At 40.4% G+C, this 27,264-nt stretch overlaps 1 long non-coding RNA gene across 1 annotated transcript; it reads right to left on the bottom strand.

The window, feature by feature from the left end:
• Positions 1–888: 888 nt before the first annotated feature.
• LOC133456559 (uncharacterized) lies at positions 889–3,103 on the bottom strand. The gene is made up of 6 exons (XR_009783800.1): positions 2,770–3,103; positions 1,976–2,103; positions 1,775–1,819; positions 1,504–1,578; positions 1,186–1,242; positions 889–996 (listed from the first exon to the last, which is right to left on the bottom strand). It is a non-coding gene; the product is annotated as an uncharacterized LOC133456559 (long non-coding RNA).
• Between the last annotated feature and the right edge of the window lie 24,161 nt (positions 3,104–27,264).

The raw sequence follows: 27,264 nt of genomic DNA, 5'->3' as shown, positions 1-27,264 counted from the left end.
TCGGTTCGCTGCCTACCGGCAATTCACCATCTGGCAACATGGGCGTCTGGGAGGAGGCAACCGGAGACCAATACCAAGCTGCTGTGTCCTAAGAATCAGGGCTAAATTTCCCGACCCATTTGGGCAGTACACGGGATACAAGGAAGCCCCATTTAGGGTGGCTGACTAAAAGATAAAACAGTTATGTGCAATATATATTTTTTATTTTCATTATTTATTGGAAATGCACGTTGTTGAATTTTTTTTATTATTTATTTATATGTTCATAATAAAAAAATGTGTGGAAGATAATACTGTCTTGTCTTCTCCCTTTCTTGCTTGCTTCATGTAGCTGAGGCCTTTATGGAGAGAAGAGAACAGTAGCGTTAGAACATAACAAAAATGCCTCATAATCTAATCTGGTGATTGTTATTTTCAATAACCTTGGGATATCAGATATAAATAATTGCTTGGTGCAAATAATTTTACCATTAGAAATGGAAGTTCCTGACTTGAAAATGAATTAGCAGTGTATTACAAATGGTGATAGTGAGCAGAAGATTTCAAAGAGGTATTGTTTGACCTGAGCTCCACAACAACAACAATTATTTTCAGACAGGAACATGTGCATGGAGTGCTGCTTGGGTATTGCCAAAAAGTGTATCCCTCAGGTGCTCTTCATTTGGGGAGATCCATAAAATGTTGTAGACAGAAAACTGAGGCACTTCTGAGGGTAAGGTTAATTAAAATGCTTTTATTGGTGCATGGCTAATCTATTAAAAGCGTGTCTACGCGTTTCAGCCAAACTGGCCTTCGTCAGGACAGAAGTGAAGAAAGAAAGAAGAAGAAGTTTTCACTTCTGTCCTGACGAAGGCCAGTTTGGCTGAAACGCGTGGCTAAATGTAAGACGATAACTCATTATTCCGGTCAATGTAATCTGGTCGGTGATTGTGGTGGTTGTAATCTAAAGCAGCGAGAAGACACCTTGCTTCATAAACCGGAGGAGAGAAGGCAAACCTGTGTGTGCGTGGAGTGGGAGGAGACAACAGAAGTAATATAAGTTCAACCAAATAAATTCTTCCATCCTCTTGGGCATAAGGGTCGCTTGTCACATGTCTTTTCATTTGTATGGGACCAGGATAAATCAATAATTTCAAATCAGTAATTATAATAAAGACTGAATAAATCATCACAAAATCAAATTACCTTTTTCCAGCATACATCAAGATGCAGTTCTGGAAACTCTCCAGTTCTGAAGTTGACCTGTAATGTAAAACAAAGCTAAAACTTTAGAAGATTATTGTTATAAATCCATCTTTTTATGATTTGTAATGTGTCAGGTTTCATACTGATACTATAGCTGTTCTGCTAATATAAAAAATCTTATTAATTTACTGTTGTATTGGAACCATTTACATCCAGTTCTATTCTGTAATCAAAAAAACAAAATATAAACATGAATGTGCAATAAAGTAGACATTGGAGATGAAAAGATGTGGAGATTTGTTGAATTTTTCAACTCACACACTGTTGAGCAAGTTGTTCGCTCGTTCCTCATCCAGTATAATAGCATCCACTGCAAGATCCATGGATTTGAAACTACAGACAACACATGTATGTTCATAAAGATTATTACTGGTATCGTTACTACAAAGCAAAAATGGAGCAAAATCCATCTCCCCTAAACTCACTCAACGAATACCACAAACCTGCCCTGGATTATAAATAAAATAAATAAATAAATAAATAAATAAATAAATAAATGTACTATAACATTTGTCATGAACACATTTACCTTTCTTCCAAAGGATCCAAAGCTTGGTCCTCACTCATTGCCTCCCTGTCAAGACAATGTCAAGAATGTAATCAGTGATGTTTGTGTAGTTGTCAAGTGTGGCTAAATACATGATTACTATGTGTAATGTAATATCAGCACTTTATGCTGTTTTAGTCATTTTTTTTCAATGTTTGTCTAACTAAAAACATACTCTCATACCCTCAGACACAGGTTCAATTGGAGATAACCGATGACAGAGTTTAGCAGCTTTTCCCTTGCTGGGTGTTGAGACTTTCCTCTCCATACTTCCCAGAGTAGCTGCTTCAGGGGGGTCCTTCTTCTTATATCTTAAAAAAAAACAACATTTTACACTCTTAGTCAGACCGCATATGTAAACAAGCTGGCTGTAACTAATGCTGCGTTCCATTTGTCCTCGGAAGTCAGAATTTCCCAGTTCCCAGTCGGAATTTTCAACTGGAACGCCCCTCGAAGTGGGATTTCCTACTGGGAAAGTGGGAGAGTCTTCACCACCCCCGAGTTACCATTCCAAGATGGCTGCCATTCCCAGTTCCCAGTTCCGATCTCCGAAGTAAATGGAACGCGGCATTAGCTACCTTTGTGTCTTTCATTTTCGGTCAGAACAAACATGGCTAAATACTTTTGCCTGCAAAAACAAAAACTATAATGATGATGATGATGAACCGAGTCTTGTGCAATACAAAATACGGAGAAAGACCGGAGAATGAATAGTGAATGAACGGAGCGATGAATAAATGAATGTATGGAAACTGAGCTTTTTGCCATTACGGTTGATATAGTGTGAGAGGCTTGGGGTTGATATGTGTAAGCGGCTAATGTTACTACACAACAACAAACAAGTATGCTCCACAGCTGTGGACTAAGTTACTTCTTTGCGGCTAACGCTACTTAGCACGTTAGGCCACTCCGACTCCTTGGTAATCTCATGTGATTTTCAAATCAAGCTCTAAATATGACTTACAATGTTATCTTACCTGGTCAGTAGGAAATGAGCCATGTCAGCATCTGTTTTCAGTCCCAGTTCAAGTTGAAGCTGCCTCCATGACTCAAACGCATATCCAATGTTTACTCGTTTGCTTATCCGTGTTAACTCGTAATTTCTTTTCGACTCGCGACTTGTCTCTGATAAAGGCTTCGTTTTCTTCTTGGTAGCACTTTTTAGTGGGCTTTGAGTGGCGCTGGGTCGTTTGCCGGCTGTGGAAGAATCCATGTCTACCCAAACAGAAGTTTGGATCCACCGCGCTCGTCTTCTTCCTGAATCTAAGCCCAGCGCCGTCGAGAACGCGCATACAGCATCATGTCACGTCACATCCGCAGCCCAGCGCGGGAAAATCGGGACCGACTTGCAGCACATTTTGAAAAAAAAAAAAACAGCCCCAAGCTCCTTTAAGCCTGGCTTGGGACTGGTATTTCAGACAAATTAAAAACATGTATTCAAGGTTAAAGATTGACTGACTGTGTTCTAAAAATGAAGACTACACAAGTTTACTTTGATTTTAAGCATGGAAGCCTGCGCCTACAAACTTGTTCAATATTTAATTATGGCAACAATTTACTTCCTACAATCAGGGGCAGAAGTAAAATTCTGCTCATAAAAGCTGAAGTTTTAACGCCCAACTCTCTACATTTGCCACACTCTGCAGTGAGTGTAACCCTGTCAATATGTCCTCTTCTGGATTTGATGAAATTGATTAACATTATATAACTATTTTGTCAGAAACCAGACATTGTAATGGTTATGCAGTTGTTACAGTATCTTCTAAGTTTGCTCACCTTTTTCACGCATCACCACAGAGACGAGGAAGTCGTGTTGTCATGGAGATGTAACAGCTCCCTGCTGAGTCTCTGCATATTAAAAGTTAAGTGACAGTATCTCAGATTTATTCACCATCATCTCACATACAGTATGATGGTGGCTTAATAGGAGTATTTATATCTAAACGGAGCTGATTTTGTTGTGTGTTAGTCAATTCCCACCACCAGCAATTTGTGTTCACGCAATCACTGCCGGAGGTGATTAATCATGAATAATACATTCATATTTAAAATTCCACTCTCGGGGTTTGATTTGCACTGTTATATATTTTCCTCATCTCCTGTCACTTATTCTGGATACTCCACATCCATCTACCACCATTATTTCCACAAATTTGTTAAATAATTCACATGTCAAACTTATCAAATGAAAAGGACCCCGCAATACGTGTATTCACTCCACTTAGACCTATGTCCCGTTTTCCCACCGAATGACATATGAGAGGCAACCGACTTGATATTTCTGACATTAGGATGTGAGGCTGGCAGCCCCGTGAAGGAGGAGAGCTCTGGAACAAACCAATTCCTCGTGGCAATCACTGACACGGCAATGCAAGAAATACTTTTTATGCTCGTTATCAACCACATATGCTGAGGGAGACAGAGGGGGGGGGGGGTCTGGTGGGTGAGGGACTGAGAACTCTGATGGGATTTTCCTCCCTCCATAACAGTTCTGTGTTCAGTGGTAGCATCAATAATGCCAGTGTATCAATTAAATAAATAAAGAATTCTAATAATAATCATGTTATGTAAGCTGCAAGATCTGGGGACCAATGAAAGCCACCTCTTGAACATGTGTCTGCCACACATCTAAAATCCTAACGTCTGCCTTTTCACATTCTATCTTCCGATATGGAAAGAAGCTTAATTCATTTCAATGACGTCGAAGTTTAGAATAGTAACTTTTGTCCAAATACTGTGCTTCGTAGTACTCAACTTTCACATATTATTTCAACAATAAACCTGTCTCTCCTCACATCTTCATAAACCTTTGGCTTAAATGAGTCTTTCTTTGCATGGAACACCTTTTTGCAGCTTCGGACACTGTGTGGAATTTGTGTGATTTATTTTTTTTAAATAAAAAAAAATAATATAATAATATATAATATATATATATATATATATATATATATATATATATATATATATATCGTTATTTGTTATGTACTGGAGCTTCTGAGTACTAACCCTACATATTTTAATGCATTCTGTGCTATTTGAAGTAAGAAGGGGAAAAAAAAAAAGAGGTTCAGCATCGGTTTGGGTGAATTACAGGGTTTTTCAGTGTTTGCGAATGTTTTGTAACAATGGTACCGATATTTAGAGGAAAAAAGAAGACAGGCCTGGAAGTTACAATCCCGTATACTGTATTTTAGTACCATTTGGGGAAACCTGGAGAGCGCCGCAAGATGATGTAGGTCCATGGGTGAAACAGTCAAAAGGTAAAGCCTAGGAAAAAAAAAAGAAGACTTTTCCAGAGTATAGAGGAGCTCCAAAAGCTTGTCTGGGGTCATCAGATGGGCATGCTTCTTCAACAGTGTTTCAATGAATAACCCATGACCTCTCCAGAGATCTCATCAGCACCATATGGCCTCCCAGGTGTGCCCCCCTTTGGTCTGATCCCCTCAACATAAACTGCCGCTGCTGCTCTGGGGCCCAGGTGGGAACGCTCCTTTTTATCACAACCAGTAACTGACTCTCTCAGCACTGTCCGACTCCTCTTATATTTGTTATTCTTAGGGCCCAGCCCTAGGGCATTCTGATGCCTACTTCCCAGAGGTGCTCTGCTGTTGAACTGACTACAAAGCCTCTGCACACCACCTCCACTGGATATGCTTTCATCCTCCAGCCTCTATCTGCTGCTTCAGCTGTTACACTGGAGTACTGCAGCTTTTTGTGCTCAAAGGCTTCATGAACTGCATCCTCCCAGGGGACTGTCTGGTCAATGATGTAGGCGCTCTGGTATGAGTTGGACCATTAACTTTGACATGGATTAATTTGGACAGTATGAACCTAAGCTCCTTTTGAGTTTATATAGCATTTCAACTTAATTTCATATATTTAATATATTCCCCATATTCAGACCAATGAGTCCTGAAAGATCACACTAGACCGTCTTCTGGATTAGGACAGGGTATTTATGAGGCCAGCAGAGGTGAGATGTGCAGTAATAGTGACGGACAGGTTTCAGGTGGAAGTGGGAATGCATCCAGGATTAGACCAGAGCTCCTTTTTCTTTACCATGGTGACAGACATTGTGATTTGTAGGGAGTGTAGTAGTAGTTTATTATCAGCAATATGTTGTGATGCGTGTTGGTTGTTTGATATTGGTGTCTCAAAAACATGGGACAGCATTATCTGAATAGACAAAAAGACCCACACTGTACAAATCTCCATGTTCCAGGAATCTCAGCAATAAGGAATAAAAACTTAACTCCTCGTACATATATCTGGATAGCTAGGACCATATAATGGACATGGCAATAGCGGAAATTAGGGATTCTGCAAAGCATCACGACATGTCAGACCTTGTATAACCTTGCAATAAATCCTCCTTGAGCTGCAGGACCATCTGAGTTTGCCACAAAGTCCTTATTTCTCTCCGCAACAGGAGTAGGTGGAAGCAAACGGTCAGTTGCAGCAAGGCAGGATGCATGTGCATGTGAAAGGGAAGCATGCAAACGGTGAGGAGGCAAAGAGTAGAGGTGAAAAAGGTACAGCCGTTTCAGTATAGGGCACAACTGTGCATAGCAATTGGAGTGTAGAAAACACAGAGTGCAAGCAGCATGGAGTGGGTGAAGAAGGGTGTTTGGAGTTATCTGTGACAGAGTGGCAGTCAGAGTAAAGAGATGGAAGCGAGACCAGCCTTTCTCTATGGCTTAAAGACAGTAGCACTGATGGGAAGCTGTGCTGGATGTGGCAGGGTTAAGGAATAAGATTTTCTTAGGGAAGCAGGCAAGAGAAAAGGGGAAGACAGAAGGTGGAGATTTGTGGATATGGTGAAAGATGAAGATGTGGAAGACAGAATGAGATGGAAATGAATGATCTGGTGTGGGAACCCCTAAAGGGAAAAAACAAAAGAATAGGCTAAAAAAAACACGTGAAACAATATTGAGACAATCAACAGATGAGTGAATAATGGTGTGGTTTTGAATTTATAACATTGGTTTAAATGTACCAATGGGTTTCACAGAAAAATTAAACTCAATATGTAATGAATGAACCATGGGCAGGCACAAATTATTTTCATTGGTGTATTAACTGCAAGACTGTAGGAGAAAGAGATTATTTCAAATCTGTGCTCATTGTGTGGGAAAAGTGAAATCTGAAAATGCCATAGTTCCACATTTTGCATGTTTTATTGTCAGTCATGAATGCAAGATGTCACAGCTCAGGCCTCAACAAAGTACACTGTAAACAACCCAAGCCTTACAATAGTTTCATTGTATTTTGCTCAGGATTGTGAGAGTATGGTATACATTTTTTACCAAAAGAAACCTGCATAACAGTGATTTTCTGATATGAGCTGTTAAAAATAACAGCCAGGAATAGTCGATAAGGGAGATTCATTCCCCGGGACTATGGGTCTCACAAGTTGACTGCACAGTAATTACATCTCCCGAGGATCCAGGAGAGGAAAGTTTTCAAAAACAGGGGGGAGAGAGGCTGATGAGGCAGGAACAGGAGAGCTTCATGCTCTGCAGGCATCGCCATGCTCTCCTCCCTTTTGAAACAAAATATGAATCCTAATATCTCATCAACAAACAAGCAGGGAACTCTAGAGACGCTTTGTGCTGGCTCATTCCTCCCTTCTACTTCGTGTTCCTTATGTTCTTCGTTTCTAGCCATGAAATTAAATACTTTCTTTTGTTTCTGAATTATGAGTTTGCACAACTTTAAGCCAGGAAAACTGGATTTCTTAAAGCCTAGTTTTGACCTTTTTTAAGGATTGGAAGATATTTCACTCAAAATAGGCTTAATGTCCTGACAAAAATAATTGGCACCCCATTGTTGTAAAAACTGAATTTTGCAACAAAAAATCACATTTTTCAAAAACTCTTGTTTAAAATAATTTAAGATGACACAAATGTATTGCAATTTTTAGCTCAGAAGATGTAACTCGACCTCCACTGTAAGTGTGTGGAAGTTACATCACTTTCAGTTCGATCAGTTCTCACATTTTCTTTTCCTTCCCTCTCTCATCATCACTTCATTGTGACTCTTAAGAAGCCCTTTTTAATTAGTTCTTTCTAATAAAAAAAACTAACCTATCCTAAATTTCCAGTGCTCACACAGCTTGAGTTTGCCTGTAGAGCCAGCACTATGACATTTCGGCAGTAGGTGGTATGACTTTCAATCAGATCGCTTGATTTGCGATGATTTATTGCTTCTGAAATGTTGTCCTGTGCATATAATGAATCCTGCCCCTGTTGTGTCTTGATGTGATTGTTTGCTTGATGAGACTTCGTCCTTTTTTTTTTTTCTGTTTTGCCAGGTAGCCGAATTTACATTAAAGCTGACAATTTTTCTTCCAAATGGACAAGAAGTCGAATTTTTCCATACTCCCTGACTGCTGAAGCAGAACATTCATTTCATCAGCTGAACTGTGGGAAATCAACCCCTTAAATTGCTTTGATTTAGAATGAAGGGCCCCGTTGTCCCCACAGGACTGTGGCCATTATCACTTGCTTTGAAATGGTAATTAAGTCTTGTTAATGAATATTTACAGTAGTGACTGATGTGATACGAACACAGTCATTACATCTGTAGCAACTCTAGTGACTGCGTTTGTTTGACAAGACAACTGCACTGATGAGGGCATGCTTCAGCGCTAATTTCAGCATTGATGCATTATCCCGGGAAAATGAATAAGAACGGTATATGGAAATGTTGTGCCATTGAGGCTTTTGTTTAAGGTTGTAGATGTAAGTTTGGTTTAATGAAAATACATGCAGCAGTTATTTAAATACAATCACAGCAATGGTATAAATGTGGTAAATATTTTCTCATTTTTACTGGGCTTCATTTCCTCAAGATATATTTAAACTGTGTGCTTTTGAAAGTTTTGAAAGAGAGGAATTCTCAAATGCCCAAATATAAGAACCAGTATTTCAGAAATACTTCCTTTAAACAGAAATAGAAAAAAAAACATGAAGCCTGAGATGGGTGATAAGAAATATCATTTGTTTATGCCCATAGTAAAAGTATTAAAGAGAAACCCTTTTCATGCACTAAATAAATTGTAGGTAAATGTAGGATTTGGCACAGCCAATTATGCTGTTCTGCCTGTTGACAAATTGCTGTAGTCATACAACCTCCCCCATTGACCCAGGCTTAAGATCGGCATTATTTTATTAGTTTAGACAACTTTTGTTGTATTAAACGCTATATAAATAAAATTGAATTGAAAAATTGAAGGCAAATACCCTTGAGAGTGAGTGAGATGAGTGAGTGAGTGAATTATAAGTGGCTTGTAATATGTGATATTATGTGCTTTTTAAAAATGACTTTTTCCAGATGTGAAATAATGTAAAAAATCTTACATGTGAACTACAGTTCGCACATGAAATATATTCTTCTGTAGACGTCTGCTGCCAGCTCTAGAGATCTTTCAGCTGTTGGAACTGGTATCCAAAGCTAACATTGATTGACATACGGTGGGCGTTTTTCCCATTGGTTTCCAGAGCAGCATGGCTGCACCCCGTACAAAGTCAATGGTTGGCCGAAACCCTTTTCCTCTTCATGTCCACATGAAGTTTGGGCCAAGTTAATCTTTTTTTTTTTGGTGTTGTTGCATTCATGTCTTTAAATAGCTTTTTGATTTAAAATGAGTCTGGTTCCAAAAAAAAGTTTAAAAAAAATTGCAGTGGGCCAAATGTCTCAGAAGTCCATCACTAATCTCTTTAGCTGTGTCATGTGACAGGGTGTCATTCTTATCTGAACCACTGTGTTGAAAAACCTCCCACTTAGGTTGAACTTTAATTTGATGCAACCATTCATCAGTTTCAGTTGCAGTTCATTGACTGACCACCAGGGACTGTCTGCTAAAACGAGTCGACCTCTATTAACCCACCTAAAGTTAAATGTCCAAATTTGCAGCAGAAATAAACGTTTAGAGCCTGGTCAAAAATAACGCTTGTAAATTACCCCAACGCACAGTATACAGTAGTTCACATGTGCAGTTTGCTTTTATATTGTTATTTCCTTTTAACTTGAATATGCTCTTATTTTGAAAAGACAAGAAAAACAGAAATTTACGAAAAGGGGTCAACCGTGCAGCAGCAACGCTAACATACAGAACTCAATAAGATAAACGAGATAAAAGAAGGACACAATGGGAGAGTATAGCAGGAGTTATAGCTCCAGTCCAGAGGGCAACAAGGTATTTTATTTATTTGCCTCTAAAAGTTTTAAATTGATTTGAGTTGTGTTATTTCCGGTCTTTGGTCTTCATGGCTATATATCCATCACAACCTCAGTAGCTACAAATTTATGAACAATTTGGCAGGGTGGGTCTTTTATCATTTTTGACACCTAAGGGTGACGTCTCAGGGGGTTTGTCCAGTTCAGGGTTAGAGTAAACTAGAACTTCTGTATACTGTTACATAAATTTTGAAAATCTCCATCAAAATCCCACTGACTTCCATAGCTACAGTAATAACTAACACTATACCTTCTGTGTGTTTCATGCTGTATGTGCTTTTAACAGCCTTTCTCATAGGTTGCTGACACCTTTTAGCAGCCTAGGTCTAAGTGCTCTGCCATGCAACGGGAGTAATGAGTTCTGTATGTATGACCAGTTCTGATGGATCCCTATAAAAGGTGATTCATCACCACCAGCTTTTACATTTATTTGCTTCCTTCAAAGTGTTGTTACTGTACCAAAAAAACGCATTCTAATCCTTCTATAAGCACTATTCTGATTACCTGAAAGCCTGTAGCAACTGAACACATGAGTTTTCTTCTTTTCCAGGCCATCCAGACCAGCATTATGCATTCACATTACTCAGTGAATGTGCATTCCTTCTATATATAATGTGAAGGGTTGGATGCACATTTCTTGGAAGACTACCCACAGTTTAAAACTGTTTACATCTATGGAGAGTTCATCTAACTATATACTGATAGGTGCCAAAAGATTTACAGCTGACTTTGCATCCCCTTCCAGTCTTAAAGAAATTGACCAACATGATCGACAACAAGCGGATTAGTATTAGGTGGAAGTTAGGTTATCTACCAGTTTGAAACCAGGTAGAAAAACAATACAAAGAATGTGAAGGAAAGGTTTTTCAAAGAGATACAGGATTTAAGGGACTGTTGTTTAGGGGGGCAGGGGAACGTATCTTGTAAATTTAGGATGTAGGTGTGATATTCAGTTTCAAGTGCCAAAGTGTCATTCAACAAGGCACCAAACACTAGTTTGCTTCCAATGGTAAGCAATCAAACTGCAAGGCAGTTTCACTATCATTGGTGGTGTTGACGAAAAATGCTGATAAGCACTTGTAGACCCACTAAGGTTGAAAGGTGCTATTGAATCGGAGACCAATTTGCCACCAACTTGAGTGTAAATACAGCTGACATGCAGCGCTCAGAGAGAAATATTGTCCATGTGGTGTGTTTTTTTTTCCATTTTTATTGGTACATATCTTTCAATTGAAGTTCTTGCTTATAAGTTATACTGTATTTAAGATTTTCTGTGAACGCACGCTCCACGGTACAACACCAGCTGCAAATGAGCAATGGGCCTCCTATTCTGTCAGAACAGCATTTCAGCTTGACCCTGACAGCAGCTGAGAAGGGGGAAAAAAAGAGAGCTGATTCTGTGAGTAATCACAAAGACATAACAGGAGAAAGATGTGGGAGCGCAAGCAGTCTTTGAATTACTTTGTCAGCCGAGCTGACTTGTCTTGGCATGGATTAGGAGGTCTGAAGCTGTGTGCCATGTGTACTACACCAGCCTGTAATGGAAAGCAGAGTCATTATTATCTAATTAGGCAGAGTAATGACGTGTCACGGAAAGCCATAAGGCCGAGACAGTCTCCAATGTGCCGTCTGTTTTTCACCGAAAGCTTCTCTCAAAGGGTGAGACATAACCCTTATACTTATATTAGATGGATCTCGCAAAAAATGCCAGTGTTGCTCATAAGAGCAAATAATATGTTTGATAACATTTTTCTTAATCTGGTTAAGTACTTTTAAATACTAATAAAAAGTAGATTATTTTAAAAGCTGAAAACTATACAATGTTCCTCATTTGTGTGATGTTCTGACCTGTTGTCTCTCCAGTTTGAGTCCAGCCCATAGAAGAACAGAGATAGTTAAACATCTGCAACATGTATCAGTCTGGCATCTCATCTGTTCAAACACTAAACCCTAATCTAATACAATATTACGTTTTTTAATACTGTGGGCACCCTGTGTAAATCAATACACCCTTGTGTTGATTTATACACTTGTTGGCTTTAAGCCTGTGGTGGTGCAGCTTTAGGCCCTTGGTTTGTTTTATTGTCTCAAACATTTAGTTCAACTACTGGGGGGCAACTGCTCTGCCATTGCACTTGTATATGACATAATGTTAGCACATCTGGGGATGCATGTACAAAGCGTGCGGCGCACAAAAAATGTGCGTACGCCACTTTCCACGCTCGTGGTCGGATGTTAGAGTGATTTGAACGTGGAAAGTCGCGGTCTTTCACAGACACATCATGTCTTTTCTGAGGTTTTGTCTATTGGCGACACTCACTGGTGATGCAGTGAACAATAATAATAGAATAGAAACAATAAGTTCACAACCAAATGTGAAGGACACGACAGTCACAAAATCACCAAATAACTGACAGATGAGTAGAATTGCAACAATTTCACAATTAACCACATGGTCTGAACATATAAGGGTTAGCGCAGGACAACGTAACCCTCAAGCAATAATGGCAGACTTGGCCCTGTTGGAGGAAATCAGTAATGGCAGGATCAGGAGGGAGCAAGTCTTCAGGGACCAACACTGATTTACTGGCCCACGATGATGACTGGCTGTTCAGCCGTTTCAGATTTCCAAGAGCAATCCTCTTGGAACTGAGTTGGGTCGGACTTTGGAGAGGTGCACAGGGAGGAGCCATGCACTACCTATTCCCCTACAAATGCTCACTACACTTGGTTTCCTGGCAACCGGGTCCTTCCAGCGGGAGTTGGCAGACCAGTCAGGAATCAGTCAATCTGCACTGAGCCGTGCAATGCCAGCTGTATAAGACGGGATCATCGGCATGTCCGCCAGGTACCTCAGGTTGCCTTATGATGCAGCTGACCATGCAAACATCAAAATGCAATTTGCAGCGATTGTTGGTTTTCCTAATGTAATCGGCGTGATTGACTGCACACACATTGCAATAAAGGCGCCATCTGTGCATGAATTTGCATACGTTAATTGGAAGAATTTCCATTTGATCAACGTACAAATTATATGCGACGCACAAATGCGTCTTACAAATGTTGTGGCAAGGTGGCCTGGCTCGACCCACGACTGGTACATCCTCACCAACAGCATGTTGGGGATGAGGCTCCAAGCTGGCAGGGTGCAGGATGGATGGCTCCTTGGTAAGTGATTGTTTACAATGTTGACTGTAAAGCCATCTTACAGTTAATTAACAATAACCCGTCAGGTGACAGCGGCTATCCACGGAAGGGGTGGTTGTTGACCCCCCTCACCAATCCCAAGACTGCCTGAGAGCACACATACAACTACGCTCATACCATCACCAGAGCTGTTGTAGAGCGAGCGATCGGGCAGTTAAAATGTCGGTGGCGCTGTCTGGACATGAGCGGGGGGATGCTGCTGTACCGCCCCGACAAGGTGTGTCGCATTGTCATGTCATGTGCCATCTTGCACAATCTGGCGCACCGCCATGGCATCCCACCGGGAGAGGTCGAGGAGCCAGCAATCGAGCCAGAGCCAGCACCACTCCTTGTGCAACCCCATCAAGCTGCCATTTGGGCCCAACAACATGTAATTGACACACTATAAATGGAAAACTTAGTCAAGGTTAATTTTTTAATCTTATTTAATGTTTGGTTAATGTTATGCATGTCAGGTTTTTGTCGATTTCAGCAGTTCCCTGAATGATCCTGTCCTGGGATTCCTGAACTGCCTGCGGCCGGTCGTCCGGACCTTAGGACCGGAAGCACCGGTGGCGCGGGGTTCTTCAGGTGGGACGGAGGGCGCAAATCTAATACCTCACCTTCCTTGGAAACATTAGGTTCTCCTAAGCAATTTGCTTGTGAACAACACATCATTAGTAATAATTGCACAATTATTTCATGAGGTGTATGTCTCCTTTTGCTCAGGATTTTTTTGTCAGAAAAGAAACCTCTTGTGGTTGATGCAATGTTGTTTTCAGACAGTTTAAATTATGTTATCATTCAGCTGCAGTTTAAACCACAGGAGCTAACAGTACGATGGACTTTAAAGGGCCAAACTCTAATCCTCAGCTAAGTTACCCACTGTGGAGTTGGCCCCATATGTTTTAAAATTTGCTTTTTAAATATATTCTGCACTGAACCATGTGAAGTCAATAAGTTATATTACACCAATCAAGCAGATGTTGTTCAAATATTTTAATCTTGTAGGGTATGAACAGATGGTAAAGGCCTAAGAGCGAGGAGATACTATGAGAAGTCTGTTGTGATGAAACTGTTGGGTTGCTGGTGGAAGAGCAAGAATGAAGCTTTTTAAAACTTGGAGAAGATCAGTTACTTGATCTTCACTATTGTGGGCAGTCAAAACCTGGTTGAAAAGAGTGAACAAAAATATGCAACACATTGTTCTACGAGAAAAGTATCTCACAGTGGTGGCACAGAGGCAAGCAAAGATGATAAAGAATTATTTCTCTGAACCAAAAAAACGCACTCCAAATCTTCGTGAAAAAATGATTCAGTACGTATTTGTGGGAAAGTTGGTTACAGGAATCGCACCAAAGTTCTTGCCTGACTTGCGCTGAGCGTCTTGTTTCATCAGTGGAAGTTTTATAGACAAGTTGAAGAATCCGATGTTGAATACTTTACTCAGAGGGAAGCATTCACTAACAATGCTGAGATAAAAGCTAGCGCAAGTTTAAGAAAGGTATGAAACACAGTGACTTGACAGTCGTTGTAAAAAATGGCAGTGGATCAAAGACGCATCACAAAGACACCGACTGGTTTCACTGCTGGAATACAGCAGCTTCAGCTACACATCAGCAAAGAGAAGAAAATATAGGAAATTACACAAAAATGTCATTCCCAATCCCTTTACATATCAAGCATTCCCATAATCACTGATATTTCTAATTATGAGCTCCAACTGCATCTTTCTACTTAGAATATTAAAGAATCATTGGATTCTCTCCAGAGTCAAGGTGACGTTTTTTTTGCTAGAGTCTCCACCTCTGACCTCCAGAAAATGAACATCTCGTAGTCATGGTTGAATTCTTAATATTATTCTTCTATTATGGAGAAAGGGCATGATAATTGATGGAGTAAGTCCCATTTAACAGGGTATTGGTGCCAGATGAAATCAAATTAAAGCTGAGAACCACTAGAGGAACTACTGAAAGGATGTAGCAGTTCTTATAGAAAAAGAATTGGGACTGGGGAATACACTTAATTATCAATTTGACAGCACGTTTTACCGTTGTTTTGTATCACATTCAAGAATGTGATGACATGGACAAATGATCTTGCACCTGACACTCATGCAAAAGCATTCATGGAACTTTTCATTTTAGTGTGGATTTATCAAAAGGAAGCATAGGCCTATATTTAAACTATATTTAAAAAAAAATCTCTCATGTGGAACAGTGCTGGAATGCGGATGTCTACACAAAGTCAGAGTAGGTCACATGATATGAATCTTCACTGCCAAAAGAATTAAAAGGTACTTCATAAATACACTTCAGGTATCGTCCAATCAGTGGAGGTACACAGGAATTGATCTATTATAGTGAAACACCAAAGACTGAGTCTGAAGTTGGGCTGTAACCATGGACTGCGTAAGAAGAACTGTTTGTAACCAACAGTACAGTGAAGCAACGTGCAGTGAAATCATTTACTTTATTAACTTAAAAATAAACAGTTTAACTTAAAGGCCAACTGCACCATCTGACGGTGGCTCGTTCCTATGGAAACTGCCTCTGCTAACGTTTCAGTTATCCTCATATCAATAGGCTACAGCTCTGCAGCACGATAGCATGCTGTGCAAGAAGACAATGAAAGTGAGTTTTCACTTTGGTTCATCGCCTAGCAAGCCCCTCACAGAGGGACTGTTGTCTGCCGTATGGCCCCTGCTATAAACTACGCTACGACATTATCATCGCACTTACTTCCCTTTGTGAATTCTTGACAGATGACTATTGAGGTTGAAAGTTGTCTCCATCTCTTTGTTGTTTTCGTTACAGATGGAAGTCTCAACATTGCAATTTTTAACGCTACATGGAAAATCGGCAAATGTGAAGCCATTACTTTGTTCCTTCAGATGTTACACACATAAGATGAACTAATGACATGTAGAAACGTGTATCATACACAAAATTTAAATTCATTTAGATTGTTTTTAATGCAAAATTACTGAGCCCCTCTGGTGACATTTGAAAAAAAAAAAAATAATTCGTGGCCACGCATTAATAACTCGTGGCCACGATGTAGTGAATGAATGTTCAGACTGGAGCCACACAACCACCAGGAAACAGGATTGCAGTCAATCAATTGTCGAGTTTATTTGAAATTCACAAGGTGAATGTTGGGTTAGTGAAGTTTCAGGATGATTGCCATGGTTCTAAAATAAAGAAAGAACAAATTAAATTATCTTGACAAATGAAATCAATTCACTCTTAAAGCATGTTGAAAAATGACCACAAATCTCTCCAATAACCAAAACATGATTCTCAATAGCAAACTAAAATGGATCAAATCTATCCATTCTTCGTGTCAGAGACACTTTAACTAAAAGGAATATAAAGAAATTACTTACATTGGAGGTAAAACCAAAAGACTCATGGAAAACACCTGAAAACCCCTCAAACACTCAGTCAAGGTGTGAATGTTTGGAGACAAAGAGGAGGAAGTGATCTTCAGACCTCTATTTATAAAGGTGGGAGGTACCAAACAGATACTGAGCCACCACTGGGTGTCTCCTCCTAGTGGAGAGGAGGGAACATGACCTGACAGTTTCTTACACACGAGTTAATATCTCGTGGCCACGAGATAATCAATGCGTGGCCACGAGATAATCCATGCGTGGCCATGCATTATGTATCTCGTGCCCACGCATTATTTTACTCATGGATGGCATTATAACCTACTGTCTGGACTTCGTGGATGCAACTTCCTTGGTGGGATGGTTATTCATCATTAATAACGGTTATTATAGTCTATTTATATTAAAGAGCAAGAGTATTGTCATGGCGACTATAGTAATAACATGTGACATATGAAAAAAAAAAATTATGCGTGGCCACGCATTAATAACTCGTGGCCACTCATTGCTTATCTCGTGGGCCACAAGTTATTAATGCGTGGCCACGCATTATTTTATTTTTTCAAATGTCACCAGAGGGGCTCCGTACAAAATCACAATAACAGGACAGACAAATCTAAAATAAAATAGAATAAAGATCTGAGGGGGGGCACGGTGGCGCAGCCGGTAGTGCAGTTGTCTCACAGCAAGAAGGTCCTGGGTTCAATTCCCGCCGGGGACGCTGTGGGCGCTGAATGCGTGTTAAGGTCCCCCATGACTTGGCGAAAGGATCTTTTTGTGTGGAGTTTGCATGTTCTCCCCGTGTTCCCTAATGCTAATGTGAGGGTAGCTCACATTAGCTACCCTCACAAAAACATGCACACAGTCCTGGGCTATACATGCCCCCTCTGGCCAACTGGGGCGCCAGATGGGGTGGGGAGGATCTGGCCCGGAATAACGTGATCCTTCCACGTGCTACGTCCGGCCAGAGAAGCCCCACCCTGCCTGGTGAAAAGAAGCGGCCTGCTCACTCGCCCAGGACTGTCACTTAGGTAGAGCACTGGGTGATGAAAATGGGGAGAAAAAATCGGGGAGAAAAAAAAAAGCAGCGATGAACGGGCCCTCGCGTGGCAATTTCCACCAATCAAAAGTTATGGCAGAAAATAGGAACTATCAAATATCGACCAATCAGAAGAAGGGGCGGGGCTAATTTGCACCAATTATGGTCAAGGACTCAAAACTATGTCCGATGACACCACTAGGGGTGGGTATTGGGAAGGACCTCACGATACGATACGCATCACGATACTTAAGCCACGATACGATACAAATTGCGATATCCCGATTATGCGATATATCCCGATATTCTACATATATCACCGAAAAATTTAAAAATGCATTACACATCTTAAAATCCAAGTTGTATATATGTACATCAGATGATAGTGATAATGCATTGGACAGACTGAGTCAAAACAATTCAAACTTTCCATTTTAATTATGCAACATATTTGCATGAAAAAACACACAATGAAAAGTGCAGTGTGTGCCGTATCAATATTTTTGCCCACCCCTAGACACCACCCACGAGTCTTTATGTCAAACCCTTCAAAAGTTATGGCAGAAAGTAGGGACTATCAAATATGAAACAATCAGATGAAGGGGGGTGCGCTTTTTGGCGTCTATCGTCGCCACGGTAACGCTTTTGACTGAGAAAAGTAATGCGCATCGTCGCAGGATGTAGATGCACATTTTGATCTATAACACACCTGGGTGCACGTTACGGTTCGGACGAAGAAATGGCATAAATTGCGCCAAGATTACACGATTAATTCAAAATGGCCGACTTCCTGTTCGGTTTCGGCCATGGCGCCAAGAGACTTTTTTTTAAGTTGCGACATGATACAGGGGTGTACCGATTTTCGTGCATGTACGTCAAACCGTATGGGGGGCTTGAGGCACAAAGTTTTCTAGGGGCGCTGTTGAGCCATTAGGCCACGCCCATTAATGCAAACCGTTAAATATCAAATTTTTCGCCAGGCCTGGCTTGCGTGCAAAATTTGGTGACTTTTGGGGCACGTTTAGGGGGGCAAAAAGGCCCCTCATTTTGTCGGAATAAGAAGGGGAAAAAAAAAAGATTCCTACAGATACAATAGGGCCTTCGCACTGTCAGTGCTCGGGCCCTAACAAAGATCTGAGAACTGGACTCTAATTTACGAGTCTACATGCAGTCCAAGTTCAAATTGTTTTTAAGTTGCGACATGATACAGGGGTGTACCGATTTTCTGAGAACTGGACTCTAATTTACGAGTCTACATGCAGTCCAAGTTCAAATTGAAGTCAGTAGCGCTGAAGTCCAAGTCAAGTCATAGGCCTTAAAGGGAAAGTTCGGTTTTTTACAACCTGGACCTTATTTCTGGCATTCACCCAGACAAGTTTGGTGTCATTTGGAGTCCTTCGGAAGATATTAGGCGCACTCTGTCCTCCGTTCAGTGAGCTCTTCAGCCATATACTCTGGCTCAAAACGGTAGGGACGTCCATCATATTCAAAGTCTTCGTCCACAACCTCAGAATCTGACAAATAGTAACAGTAAACTAACAGTAGCGAACTCCAGCTGTACACAGAGCTGTGTCTGCGATGCGCGCACAGAGATGACGTCATGAGTTCAGAGGTCTTGTTTACAAACTGATTTATTTGTTAAACACACAGCCCCGGATGTAGACAACAGGTCCTGGAAGCAGATCTAGTGATTCATAAAATAAATGAACGAGTTTCGCGGCAATCATGTGTTATTTAGACGCTGCATCGTCTGTGTCCCGCTGTGCCCCGTTCACTACCGTTATATGGAGAAGCGGCTCGCAAAGAAACCCCTAATATTTTCCGAAGGACTCCAAATGACACCAAACTTGCTTGGGTGAGTATACGACCATAAAAAATGCCAGAAATAAGATCCAGGTTGTAAAAAAACGAACTTTCCCTTTAAAATTTAAGTTCGAATTAAGTTCCGGTCTCTGGTGCTGCAAGTGTGTCACCATGTGAATGAGTCTTAAAGTCAGCCAGTTGTCACCAAATAAATGCAAATAATCTACTGAAAGAGAGACTAAAAACTGCAGGATGCCATTGCAGAAACAGGACTGTTGTTACTGCAGGTAATCCACATCTCTCAAACACACTGAACTGCTGTCAATGTAATTCCTTTCTTTTGAAAGAATACCTCTAATATCCGCTGTCTGTGGTATACTACATGTGGTCAGTGACCCAAGACTAACCCCCGCTCGCACTTGTTCTCCTTTCAGAGCTTTCATAAAATCCTGCCTGTTTGTTGTAGCTCAAATCCAACAATGTGAGCGCATACACCCACGCAAATTCACCTGCCTAGGAAGTATATCACTGGAGTATTTACTGTGAAAGAAGTTCTCAAACAAGGGCACAGAGGACGTTTCAATTAATATTTTTCAGCTGATATGTAGAATGGATTAATAAATCTATATTTGAGATTGCTGGTCACTTTTCTTGCCAATTTTCAGTGTTCTTGTTTCTCAAGGCTCCGACTTTCCCAGTAATCCCACTTGTGCTTGTTTTTGAACACCACTACAAAGAGGATTTTTGCTACCAGCTAATACAAATTAAATCCTTTCTCCAGATTTTTTTTTTTATGTGAAAGCATGCAGGCTTACATGACAAAAGGGGGGCAGCAGATCTGGTTTCTGGATGTCAATTTAAATAAAAACTTGATATTTTATCTGTGCTTGTCTTGATTGGTGTGGCTGTTTTTAGATATCAGATAGTACACAACTTTTTAATTAAGAGGTTTCCTACCTTTTTGTGTTTTATGATAATTGTGAATAAACGACTTATGAATTTCTCCAGAAACCATTTGAGTCGCTGCAATGGTTCACGTTTCTTCAGTCACAGTAAAAGCTTCCTGTTGGCTGATTTACACTGGAGTAACTAGAGCAGGTACTCACATTTGCATTACATAATAATTCAGAGGTATGTGTTGTTTTTGAAAGAAGGATGACAAACACCATTAAGATAAAAGTCACAAATAATTACCGTGAGCCATAAAGGGTCAGCACACAGCTAACTGTCTGGTGAAGAAGACTGCTGGGTTACTTAGACATTAGACAAACGGTGAAAAATAAGATTGATCAGCAGCCTTCTTTAAACTTGCACTGTTGTGAAAGTACTGAATCTACAATATCTTATACTGTATTCAGATTCAATTTTCATTATTACAGAATTAAAGATTTTGTAACCAAACCACTCAAGACCAAATGGGGGCACCATATTATTAGAAAGTGCATTGAAAGGCAAGTCGGGGGGGGGGGGGGGGGGACTTGCCGTTCAATGCCATGGGGTAAAAAGATCAGCATGTGGCTGCAAATTATCCTCTTAAATCCTATGGAAGTAGTAAAGGGGTTCTTGGTATTGTCCACAGGATTTTCCATCTTTTAGAAGATAAAGAATTTTTATCTTTGTTAAACGGTTAATGGCTAGATTAAAAAAACATAGATTTGTACATGAAAAACACTGGATTAAAAGCATACTGACCTTTGCATGCCTGTATATATCATTTAAATGTTATTTCACAGCCTGAAGACACGTAGCCATAGCTGTACTGCCCATGTGGTGAAATGTAAACCAGGAACTGAACTTTGCTGTGATAGTTTCCTTTATTTTCAAAAAGTGTCTACGCACTTCATTAAAGGAACATGAGGCAATTTTAGAACAGTTGCAGAAGTGGAGGGACACAGAAACGTGTTTGCCTGACATTTCTGCATCATAGTTTTCTGACGCTGTGCACTGAAACTTTCACATCCTCTGTAAATGTTTAAATCTGATTGAAAAACGTTATGTAATAAAGTAACTGTCTGTCTGGCTCTTCCATCAAAGGCTTGGCCTGAATTGGAAAACCATGCTAATAAAAACTTCACTCATTTTATAAATCATGAAAGTTGTGCTCCATGAAAAATGTGGGGAAATCACTTAATTGTTGGGAATGACGCAACATGCTAATACCTTCACATTGCCTCGTGTTGTCGCCACAATGTGGACTGACTGAATCCCAAAGCTAAATTATCTTACGGTAACTGAGAAAAATGGTCTCCTTTTTAAAAGTTCTGAATCATTTTTGTACGATTGGGAGGGCAGCACGCCAGAACCTGTAATGGATTTGCTTGATGCGATGAATTAATTGAGCTCGAGTAGACATATTTACTGACCATCTCACATGGAGGCTGGAGCTGACAGTACTCCAAAGAGATTGATCGATTTTTCCAGTCTGCACAACAGCTGGCAGCTCACTCCATCCTGTTGTGTGGGGCTTACATCCATGATCCTGTCAAAAATAACAAAGTAGCTCAACTATCTCACTCCCTTTTATGTTGTCGTAGCTTTCCGGCTTGCTCCCAGGAGGAAGATAACTGGAGGTAAATAATTTTTTGAATGTGTGTGTAACCCATTTTCCCCTTAGAGATGCTTCTAAGCTGCCTACCTTTTTTAAAGACTATTGTTTGGCTGATTAAGACTCCAGGGCCTGCAGAGTCAAAGGCAAACGTAGTAGAGAGCCTGTTGTCCGAGGCCACAGTTTTTACCATGAAGAGATGTAGAGTCGTCACAAGAGATAACCGATACGAGAGTCCAAACTCACTAAGGGCGGTTTTCTGCAATAATTGGAACACAATACTGCAAAAGCTAGACAATGCTTAGGCTACTAAAAGTAACCAGATGAAATCTAAACTGATATTTGACCATAAAGGAAAAAAAGTTACACTTTTTCACACTCACACTCAGATACATTTTATACTGTAAAACAATGGATGAAGCATTAGGTCATGTGAGTCATTGGTTTCTGAAGAGCAGTTATGAGGCCTCTCTTTGTTCGTACAGAGCACTGCCACGTTGCTCAGACGGGAACACACTTCCTTTATGTCAGTGAAAGTTAGCTTTGGCTAACCTCAGAGCTGCCGGTGTACGTTCAGAACACACCGTTTAACATGTGAGATAAAAGGATTACTGTTGTGTTTAGCCTACGCCGGGTTCGTACAAATATCTGGTTGCTTCACTAAGTGTATGACGATTACGGATAAGGAGGTGATGGTGGCTAGCTGTTGGCTGAGCCGACTGTCAGTCATATTAGAAATACATTTAAGACTTTATGTAAATTCTCCTAGTGTGGTACCCCCCCTTCCCCCTCCCCCAGTTTAGCATTTAGCTAACATTTAGCCGCAACCTGGAAGGTAAATGGTAGGTGTCTGGCTCCAACTTGCATAGAACATGCGTCATTTGTTACATCTACTGTATGTTTGAGTGACATAAAAGTGAACAAAATGAAGCGCAGCACTGTAAAGAACAGCTCCGCAGAGGAGAACCTGCACCACCATGTAGTGTTTGGGGTTGTAATTTCAGAATGACAAGAGTTTGGTATGTAGGATGCATGTGTGCCTTCAAAGCATAAATCATGGTTTAGTCACCTCTGCCGTGATGTCCACAGTGGTGTATCACCTCCTAAATCTATTAAAATATTCCAAAAATTCCTTAAAAAGGAACTGAAAATTACATTTTAATGGGGGATGTGATGGGGGTTTGGGCTCAAGAATGAATGTATTTTTAAAGAATCAGTTGTTTATATTTTAATTACACTTGGCCTTTTTGCTTTTAATGAAAATTCAAAATGAAACATGAATACATAAAGTTAGTGCTCCTCTTGCACAAAAAGATAAAACTCCCTTATGTAGTGATTTAAACACATACAACCATTAACAGCATAATGAGGAATACCTGTCACAGTATCCTTTTTATGTTTCTTGGTCTAATCCAGAAGTATTCAGATTTTCCTTGACACAAATAAAATGCGCTTCTTAACTTAAAGGTAAACTTTCAACAAGTGCTTGAAGCTTAATAAATATTTTAATTAATTTTAATTGTCGTCTCTTTTTGACATGCAGTTCACCCGAATAACCTAGAGTCAGCTTTTCCGTGCGATACAAAGTACAATAACTCGTATCGGAAATGCTCCTGAACACACATTGGTGAACTGAAACCACTGCACTGCACATCACTTTTCCTTACCTCGGGAATCTGCCAAGAAAGGATTAGTGGATGAGATGAAGGGGGCAAGGGGCAGGGAGGACCACCGGGAGAATGAATATGCAGCTTTAAGCCTCTCCGGGGCTCATTACAACAGTGTCTGCTGACAGGCATCCGGTCTAGAGGCCAATATTCAGAACCTACTCTTTTAAATCTATAAAAGGATTCATTTGAGCTTATGAGGGACACAAAAAGGACCTGTATATCAGTAGTAATTCAGGAATTAAAATAAAGTTTTAAAATATATCTGTCAGTTAGCAGTCTGTCCTTGATGATTTATTTATTTAACATTAAATCTTAATGACATCCCATCAACTTTAATTGACTTTTGCTACTTGTGCTGAGGTAGGAGTTATCATATTAGCATTGCCTCTAACAATCATGTGAAATCCATATTATGTGGTATAATAACAATTCAGCATTACAAAGTAAAAATATTGAATCTTCCAACAGAGAAGTGAACTGAAGCTGTACCACGATCTTGCTGAAATCTGCCTTTGAATAAAAGTTCAGTTTTTGTAAAACACCCAGCTAAACTTAAACATGCTGATCTACAGTGGTAGAACAAGAGTATTTGTATCTAGAGGGCTGGATTCTTTTATTTTTCTTCTTTTTTTAAAGTTCAGTATGAAGCATAACCCGTTGTTTTGGATATCCTTTGAACTGGCTTTGTGCTGCCTAATTGCCTGGTAATAAGCGTGTAATGAGTTTCTGATGCACACGCTCTAAGTCTTGGGAATTTGAAGCATCACTCGACAAAAATGTCAGTCCTCAGCTTTCCTTCCAGAGAAACAGTATCTGGTTGCTCATGGAGAATGTTTCTTTTTTGTGTTTTTTTTCTAAATCAAACACATATGCACACATTCATATTAAATGTGGGATTCAACCCCATAATGCCACATGTGTATGATACGTGAACTTTGGAAACCTCGCCATCACCTACATGATCAAAACTTCCCTGCCAAAAAACTGGTGTATACACTTTGTAACAATCAGCCGTATAATTGTTTGTTTTTAAAGGGCTGCATTACCACTAACACACAAGAGGGTCCTCAGAAAGCTAAACAATAATAATAATTAATGACATCTAAAGTGTTAGGAAGTAACTGAATAAGGCAATTAAAGTTCCTACAGTTGGCGCATATTTGGAGGGCGCTTCACTCTAAAAAAGACCCACCACACTGTTCAATTCAGTGATGCGCACCGCACTGTATATTTGAAGCGGAGCAAATGAATCAAAAATCCCCTGATTTCCCCCCAAAAAATACCCTTAAAGTCCAAACAAAGAAAAAATCCAGGAATTAAATGGTCCTCAGAACACAAAGGAATAAAGGATAATCCCCCCCCCCCCCCAAAAAAAAAAGAAATCATCTCGCCGGATCTGAAGAATATATAATCCACAAATATGGTCTCTGGAAAGTCTCGCTCCTCTGTGCATCATCTGCCTGGAGCGTCTCTCAATGTGTGGCATTTTTGGCTGGAACTCGGCTTCCTCGTTATAATCCCGACTATCTGAAGCTGTATTTTTAGCAATTTGGGATAACCACAGGAAACCAGATCAGTGGCTGCAGCTTAACCCTGACGACACCTCAACTCTCTTCTTGAATTGATCAATCATATGTTTGTGTCTTTCCAGAAGTGAGTATAGATGTTGAGTCTCTCCAGTGGGCCTTTGATTGATCTTCCGAGTGCTCGCTCTGCAGGTGTTCAGCCCATGGTCTCGTGATAGGTGATAGATATTAATGTCAAAGCGGAACTTCCTGATGTACTGGTCCCAGTTCTTATGTTGGTTCCGTACATATAATGAAATCATGGTTGTGATAGTTCGTTGATATCTGTTGGTGAATTTCTGCATCACTCCCCAGGGTAGCCATCTCATTGCTCGTGAACTGTGGTCCCCAGTCAGAGACCGGAGAGAGCATGAAGGAGAGAGCAGAACTAGGTTGTGGTCTGACCTGCCCAGTGGTGGCAGGGCAGTGAAGCTGTACGCATCCTTAACATATGCATACAGCAGGTCTAAGGTCCTATTTTCAAGGGTGGCGCATGTTACAAACTGGTACAAGGTTGGGAGTGTGGATGAGAGAGAGGCGTGGTTAAAATCCCCTGTGATGATGATGAAGGCCCCGGGGTGTAGTGTCTGTAATCCAGCAGTCACAGCATGGATGGTGTCACACGTTGCTTCTAAATTTCCAGACGGAGGAATATAAACAGTGATGGCGATGACACTGGTAAACTGCCTCTGCAAATAATATGGACGTAGTCCACTGGCAACGATCTTGATATTCGGGCTGCATATCCGCTGTTTAACAGTAATGTGCCTGGGCTCACACCACCTGTTCACGAGCACCGTGAGGCCGCCTCCTTTCTTCTTGCCGGTTGCGGTGGTGTCTCTGTCGGCTCGAACCGTCTGGAAGCCAGGATTGGTGAAGTTAGAGTCCGGTTTCTGCTCATGCAGCCACGTTTCCATGAAGCACATTATTTTGGACTCTCTGTACTCCCACTGTGGGCTGGCGAGCGCTTCCAGTTCGTCCACTTTATTCACCAGTGACCTCATGTTTCTAGTGATGACTGCAGGGATGTAGGGCTTAAACTTTCTCTCACCCTGGGCAAATCCAGAGTAGTGGAGGGTCCAGCGCCGTTCAAGGAGCTGGGTTCCAGGGCCGAAGCTATGTGTGGCTTCAGTTTAAAGATCAATTTTAAAGTCTCAATTTAACAATCAAAGCTCTAAGCGGTATGGGACCCCAGTATATCTCGGCCTTTGAGGTCATCTGACCATAGGTTGCTTTGGTGCATCGTTTTCATTTTAAAACACGTGCTGATCGGGCTTTTGGTGTTTTGGCACGGAGACTGTGGAACTCTTTTATCACCTTCTCTCTGTTTTATAGTCTCAGAAGACACTTAAAGAATAAATGAAAACATTTTAAGATAGGCTTTTAAGTAATTTTTCATGTTGTTTTACACTGTGGCATTTTTCCTTTTTAGTTTGTTTTTTTTGCTTTTATCTATTGCTATCATGTTTTTTATTATTGTGTTTTTATTGTGAAGCACTCTGCGACTGGTGTCTGTGAAAGATGCCCTATAAATAAATGTTACTTACTTACTACGAACCGTTTTCTTTTGACTTTAGATGAGAACATCACATGATGCTACTTTGCCTTTGTGCATTATTTCAACCCATTTTTGTGAGGAAAAAAACCCATCAAATTTGATAGTAATCCTATTCTTGAATCCCCAGCTGATGCGTTTCTGAAACACGCATCTCAATGAAGAAGCACATTCGACTGTGACATTTAACATCTGAACTGATCACTTTTATTTTTGCTTAGTTGTAATCAAGTGATTGTCACAAACACATACAGTACATAATGAAGTTTCCCATTTTCATCCACTCTGGACTCCCTAAAGTCGCAGATCTCTGTGTGCTGTCCTTCTGTCTTTGAGGAAGGAAAACAAAATGACAAACTAAGACGTTTTTATGTGAGATGTCACATTTGTGGTTGTATAAAATGAATTGTGAGTGGCAATGGTCTTTGTTTGTTTTACAAATTGTTGACTGATCTTTATATTTCCTGCTAAAAA

The sequence above is a fragment of the Cololabis saira genome, chromosome 12 (genome assembly GCF_033807715.1).
Source record: "Cololabis saira isolate AMF1-May2022 chromosome 12, fColSai1.1, whole genome shotgun sequence".
NCBI lineage: Eukaryota > Metazoa > Chordata > Actinopteri > Beloniformes > Belonidae > Cololabis > Cololabis saira.
Note: the sequence above shows the minus strand (reverse complement) of the source record. Positions and strands in the feature narration are given on the sequence as shown.